General features: G+C 35.9%; 1 long non-coding RNA gene across 2 annotated transcripts in view; it reads left to right on the forward strand.

Annotated features, from left to right (window-relative positions):
* The first annotated feature begins 5,092 nt into the window (after positions 1-5,092).
* LOC104814764 overlaps positions 5,093-6,555 on the forward strand; it is a 3,627-nt gene continuing 2,164 nt past the window's right edge. Inside the window, exons 1-2 of one of the 2 annotated variants that reach the window (XR_771976.2) lie at positions 5,093-5,274; positions 6,237-6,316. This is a non-coding gene — a long non-coding RNA (uncharacterized LOC104814764). The remainder of the gene's footprint in view (positions 5,275-6,236; positions 6,317-6,555) is intronic. The other variant, XR_771975.2, reaches the window with a different exon arrangement.

Below are 6,555 nucleotides of genomic sequence, written 5' to 3' on the forward strand. Positions count from 1 at the left end.
TATTGGTAGAAAGCCAAAACCGTGTGGGACTGGAGACAGGAGTGCGGAATTGGTAGCGGCGGCGTGGAATTGTTCGTCAAATGGTCGTCGTTGTCACTTTGTATTCCGACCGACGATCGGTCGATCGTGTTTGGTCGATCGATCGATCGTCATCGTTTTTTTTTTTAATATTTTTTTTTTCAAATTTACGGGTTGTTACACCATCATAAATAAAAATGCAAATAAACTTCAATTAAACAACACTTGGGGTTGAGATTATCATTAACACTCGGATGTTGAAGACAAATGTCTCAAAATTGGGGAAAAATACATAAGCTGGAAACTGATCTTAAAGCCTCTTTAGATCCTAAAACTCAATTATTCGGTCTGAAATCCGGATTTTTGCTACAAATCGCCCAGTTCTTCATCTCCTCTCTACCCTCACCTCTCTCTGCAAATCCGAAATTTTTCATCCTAAGTCCGAGCGATTAACGCCTCAATTCGGTCTCTACAGAACAAGGAGAGCATCACCAAGCTTCCCATCCATCACCCAGAACACGAGTTTAACCCGAGGTGAGTGAATTCGAGTTTAATTCGGAAGTCTGTTGACATGGGGTTTTGGGTATTGAGTGATTTCGTGCAAAATTGATCCTTGATTCGTGTTCTACTTGCAATTCTATGAGTTTTAGTGTAATACCCATAGTGAATCGTGCATGTTTGAGTGATTTTGGTGAGATCCGAAGACCAGAACGTCCGTCTGAGGTCAGACTGTTCGTTCTAGGTCTATAGGAGAAATACAGAAGTCCGAAGGTTGAAGACGACTCCAGACCGTCCGTTCTGCAAGTCCGGAACGTCCGTGTGGAAAATTTCACCATGTGGAAAATTGAAAAACATGATAAGACGGGTCTAATATTACCCGGGCTCAAATTATGAAAAAGTGAAAAAAATATAAATTATACCGGATTTACGGGCCAGACCGGACCCCACGTAGTCTGGACCCAAAACGAAAACAAGGTAAGGGTAAAAACCACAGAACGAACTTAACTGGTTTTTCCGGGCGGACCGGGACCAGGTAGGTCGTACTGGAGGTACAATACGGTAGTATGATTGAAGAGACTCAAAGAAAATATATTAAAATAAATATAAAAGATTACGCAAGCGGAATTGCATGTATAGTAAATAAACTATATAAATGCATGTGATCGGGGTAGTTGGCATGACACTAGCGTTAATTCGGAAGGGTTCGGATTAACGTTTAGCGCGTGATTGTAGAAACGGACGTTTGTGAATGATTGTACGATGTTTGCGAGATTGCGTCCCATCTATGGGCCATCCGATCCGGGTCGGATGCCACCCGTATGGGATATGATTGTGAATGTGGCGATGATATAATCGCGCCAACGTCCGAATGATAGGACGGTTATGGGCACCCCGATGACTTGCGTGGATAGCCGATTGTAGTCGGTACTATTGCGTGACGAGGAACACACGGTTTTTAGAACCGCGCCAACGTATCCGTTAGCGACGGAGCGGACCCCGGGATATGAGTATCCCGATGTAGTCGGTACTATTGCGTGACGAGGAACACACGGTTTTTAGAACCGCGCCAACGTATCCGCTAGCGACGGAGCGGATTCCGGGAGATGAGTCTCCCGAGGATGAGGCAATACATATACCTGAGATTCGGGTGGATTGTGGTCCCCCGAGGAGGTGGTACGGACTTACTCTGCCAGGTTCGGGCCCGAACCTGACAAGTATTTCCGCGGCGGACGGTCGGCAAGGGAGAGTTGCAGTGAGTGGCTCTCTCGTTATAATTGACGGCGTCGGTTGTAGCCGACGTCAGGTGAGCTCCGGTATTGAGAGGTGACATCAATGCCGGAGCGAGGACACGCCTTGCATCGAGAGGTGCCATCGATGCTAGGGTGGGGTGATGTGTTCGGGCGGAGAAAATAAAAAGATACTTATACTGGATTCCGAGTGTGTGCGGAGTAGATGGATTCCGAGGAGAGAGGTGGTTGTGCTATGCACATGGGGAGTACATACCTACGCATGGTGCGCGTAGAGACGATTTGACGGACTCTGTCCTGCGACCTGTCGTACGGCCGACTTGTCGTACGGACTTGATTGTGATTGCTGCGTGCTTACAGTGATTCATGTTTTCAATTCCTGTTTATTAGAATATTAGTATATACACACACATATATATATATGTTTGTGTTTTCCCTGGCACCATGAGAATGGAACTCCGGGTTACATCCGAGTTCACTCTCTAAGCAATTAGCTTAGGACGTTGTTACGCAACGTTTCAGGTCGTGAGCAGCAGTAGCTGAGGAGCGACGGACGTCAGAGACTTGGGTGACCTGCCGTGTGATCATGTATAATTATTTTTCTACGGTACATTTACGTATTTGGGAAATTATAACGGTGGTAGACTTTTATGGTTTGTAATAATGTGATCCTACCACTGTTTATGTATAATTATAACTGGAATAATGTACCGTATATGTATGTATGAATGTTTTCTTCCGCCTAACTCTGAAAATAAAAGTTTTAAATTCCCGCGGATTTTTGGAAAATGTGATTTTATTTTACTTGTCCATGTGACGCAACTCGTATTGCGGGATACGGGTTTCGGGTGTCACACGTTCCATTGTGGTCGTAGTTCGTCCGGTCTGGGTTTTTTTTTAGGTTATGGGTTGTTACATTTGATATTAGCTACAAGGTAAATGAAAGGTTATGCACGTAACAAAACATTACATTTCTATTTGATGTGATGCCTATGCTTTTTTTCTCTCCGAGTGGGGCATGTCTTTCCAGTTTCCACAGCTAGCTTTTGTTGATTCGATGAAAATTTATCCTCCAGCTTCTTCATTGACTCTACAATATTTTTATACATGGGTTATTCGAAACTATCATGACCCGTTTCTTTTTTCATGTAATAAATATTTTTACTTCACTATCATGAATCTCTCCATTTACTCTAAAACATCCGTTTTATGTATTAAAAAATTAAAGATTTTTATTCCACTAACCATCATAAATTTCTCCATTTACTCCAAAGCACACGTTTTCTTTCTAATTAAAGAATCTATTGATATTTATCAATATTAAATATTCGATTTTTCCACTACCTATTACCCACATTTAAACAAAAATCAATTATTTTAAATATACGCATTAGAATTTTAGTTTTTATAAATCATATATTTTTCATTTTATATTATAAAATTAACTTGCGGATAATTTATCTATTTTTTGGTTTATATTAATTTCACGCATTTATTTTGAATTAGATATTTTTTAAATTATTAATTAATCAATTTTAAAATTACTTATTTATATATAGGATTTTTAAATAAATGAAACTAAAATTATTTTAATTATATATTCATTAATATTTTAGTTTACTATAAATCATATATATTTTCAAACGTGTGTGAATTTATGTGAATTTCTAACCATAGATTTTTAATTGTATATCATATATTTGTCTGAATGTTAGAAAAAAAATATTTGTTTTTATTTTTTGAAAAACATCTTTATCTTAAATATTATTTTTGATATATAGATTTCTGTTTTGTTTATATTCTAGAAATCTTTCAAAATTTTAATTTGTGATTATTTATATTTAAAAACGTATGTGAAATTGTGATTGTTTATAATCTTTCAAAAAAAATTGTTTGTAATTAATTGTATAATAGATTTATATAGGTGAGAAAGATTGTAAATAAAGATTTAGAATGGAAAACAAAATACCACATAGATAATGACATGGAGATGAGGTGTCCTCACCACAATTCTTTAAACTCAATTATTAATATATATAGATTTTGTTACTAAATACATGTCGTTTTAGTTTTTCTAGGTGTTTTTTTAATAAAATTTATAATTTTATCTTAAATTTAAAATATATAACTTCAGTAGGGTGTTAATCGCAATGTGGTTTAATAAGGTATATATAATGTTTTTATATTTCTTGTGAAAAAATCTAAAACCTTATTTATTTAGAAAAGGAGGGATATCTTTCTATAATTGGGATGGGAGTTTACTTATTTATTTAATTGGGTTTTTTTTTGCCAAGTTTAGTAATTTTTTATAATTTAGGGTATATTCGGGAAATATTCAGGAAGATATACTAATCTCCTTTGTTTTGGTTATATGTCCTTAATTTTCCAACATATAAATGGAGGGGAACAACTGTTGTCTAAGAGCCCAGATATCAATATATCTTCCTGCAAGGAAAACAGCATGCAAAAAAGCCCAGTAAGCTACTTTATTCTTTACGTGGCATTGTCATGAATAATTTTGACATGTTCTTTTCATCGGGTTATATTTCGAGCCTTAGAGGTCTGATTATTTTCTGCTTTTTAATATCAATTAGTATAATTGTGGTATCACCTACAAGATTTCGAACGGGATTTTTTACATTACAGGTGAGGATGGTGTTAAGACCCCTGAATTTTAGGGATTTTCTGGTATTTTGGTTTTATCATTTAAGGACATTTTAAATTTAGATGATATATTTTGAAATATTTGGCTAGATTTGATAATATTTGGGTTGTTATTTTTCTCTACGCTTTGTATCTCCTATAAAAGGTTGAATACATCGCTAAGTATTCTGGTAACTAAACTCTATCTACTTTGTTTTACATCCTTTGGTTTCTAACCTTGTTTTCCTCAAGAGGGTTTGCTTCTTCTCACGCGGTCAATTCCTCCTATATCTTCTTCCCTTTGCAATTGTTGCGCTTCATCAACCCTCCCAACCTTGCACAATATAATGCATTAGTGGATTGTGCTTTACACACAATATATACATAATATATTAATGAGCTGTGCAAGGTGGGAATGTTGATGAAGTGCTGCAAATTGCCTTAACAGAGGGGGTGAAACCAGATGCAAAAACGTCGTATGCTCCAAATGACTTCATGTAGCCGAAAACCCAACCAAACATGTGTATGGGTATGTGAATTTCGTAACTCATATTATGATATTCGATTGAATCTCACTTGTTAAGCCTTTGGGGATTGTAACATCCCGTGATTTTAAAAAAAATACGGAGTGGGGAAAGCACTCCTTAAAACACTCACCTGCTCCCTTTATATTACCCCACACTCTCTCTCTCATCCATTATGGTTTGATTTTCTTGCCCGTATTCTTTTTTTTTCCTCTTCGACTTATTCTTCCTCCCCTGCGCTGCTTATATCTTCTTCTATTTATTTCTCCTGCAACAAAAGCTTGCACTAGCTCCCTTTCATCAGCCCACCAATTCACTAGTCATTGGATATGAAACCAGAGGTAAGTTCTTCCTCTATATGCTCTTCCATGTGCATCAAATATTGATGGATTGATATGGGATTTGGCAAATGTTCATGAATGATACTGCTAATAAAATGTGCTAGATTGACATGAGAAACCAAAAGAATAAGAGAGAATCATCAAAAACAAATAAGAAACGAAGAGGTGAGTGAATCGAGTTCGATTCGAAAATTCAATTTTCATCGATTCTTAGTGATTTCAACATGTTTGCATTAAATTGATGTTTGATTTATATTATGGAATGAATTTTGTGAATTTTAGGTTTTTAACATGTTGAATTTTGATGTGTTTTGAATACTTTTATGAAATCACGATATTCGTATCGGACCAAATTAATTTCGGTATGAATCGAACTGAGATACGAAGAATGTGAAAATAGATAAATAATAACAATAATTTTGAAATAATAGTAATATTAATAATAATGGTAATGATACTAATAATGATAATACTAATAACCATAATAATAATAATAATAATCGTAGAATAATATTTTGATGATGATGATAAAAATATTAATAACGATAATGATAATGGTGATGATGATGATAAAAATATTAATAACGATAATGACAAGGATGATATAATAATAATAATAATAATAATAATAATAATAATAATAATAATAATAATAATAATAATAATAATAATAATAATAATAATAATAATAATAAATCGGTTTGAATGGATCGGTCTTAATAGTTCACACCAAAACTAATTGAAATGAAATGAGCCCGAACACGGTCTAGATCAGACCGGTTGTAGCTCAGATCAAACCAAATCTAAAAGTAAGTGCGAAACTACGGGACAACCCGAACTGGTAATCTGGGCAGACCGAAATCTAATTTGAACAAATTAAAGTTAAAATAAAAATAAAAAAAAAAGAGTTTGGGACGACCGCCCGAAGCCAAAAATTTTAATACTCAATTTGACTTCTACAGACCCAGAGGAGCTCTAGAAAGTTTGCTACCCATCATCCAATCCGCTACCCATTACTCGCAGCCCGCAAGCATAACCCGAGGTGAGTGAATTCGAGTTTAATTCGGAAGTCTGTTGACATGGGGTTTTGGGTCTTGAGTGATTTCGTGCAAAATTGATGTTTGATTTGTGTCCTCCATGAAGTTATATGAGTTTTGATGAATTATCTATAGTGAATCATGCATGTTTGAGTGTTTTGGGTGAGATCCGAGGACCAGAACGCCCGGTCTGAGGTCAGACCGTCCGTTCTAGGTCCGCAGAAGAAAACGCGAAGTCCAGAGG

The sequence above is a fragment of the Tarenaya hassleriana genome, unplaced genomic scaffold (genome assembly GCF_000463585.1).
Source record: "Tarenaya hassleriana unplaced genomic scaffold, ASM46358v1 Cleome217, whole genome shotgun sequence".
Taxonomy (NCBI): domain Eukaryota; kingdom Viridiplantae; phylum Streptophyta; class Magnoliopsida; order Brassicales; family Cleomaceae; genus Tarenaya; species Tarenaya hassleriana.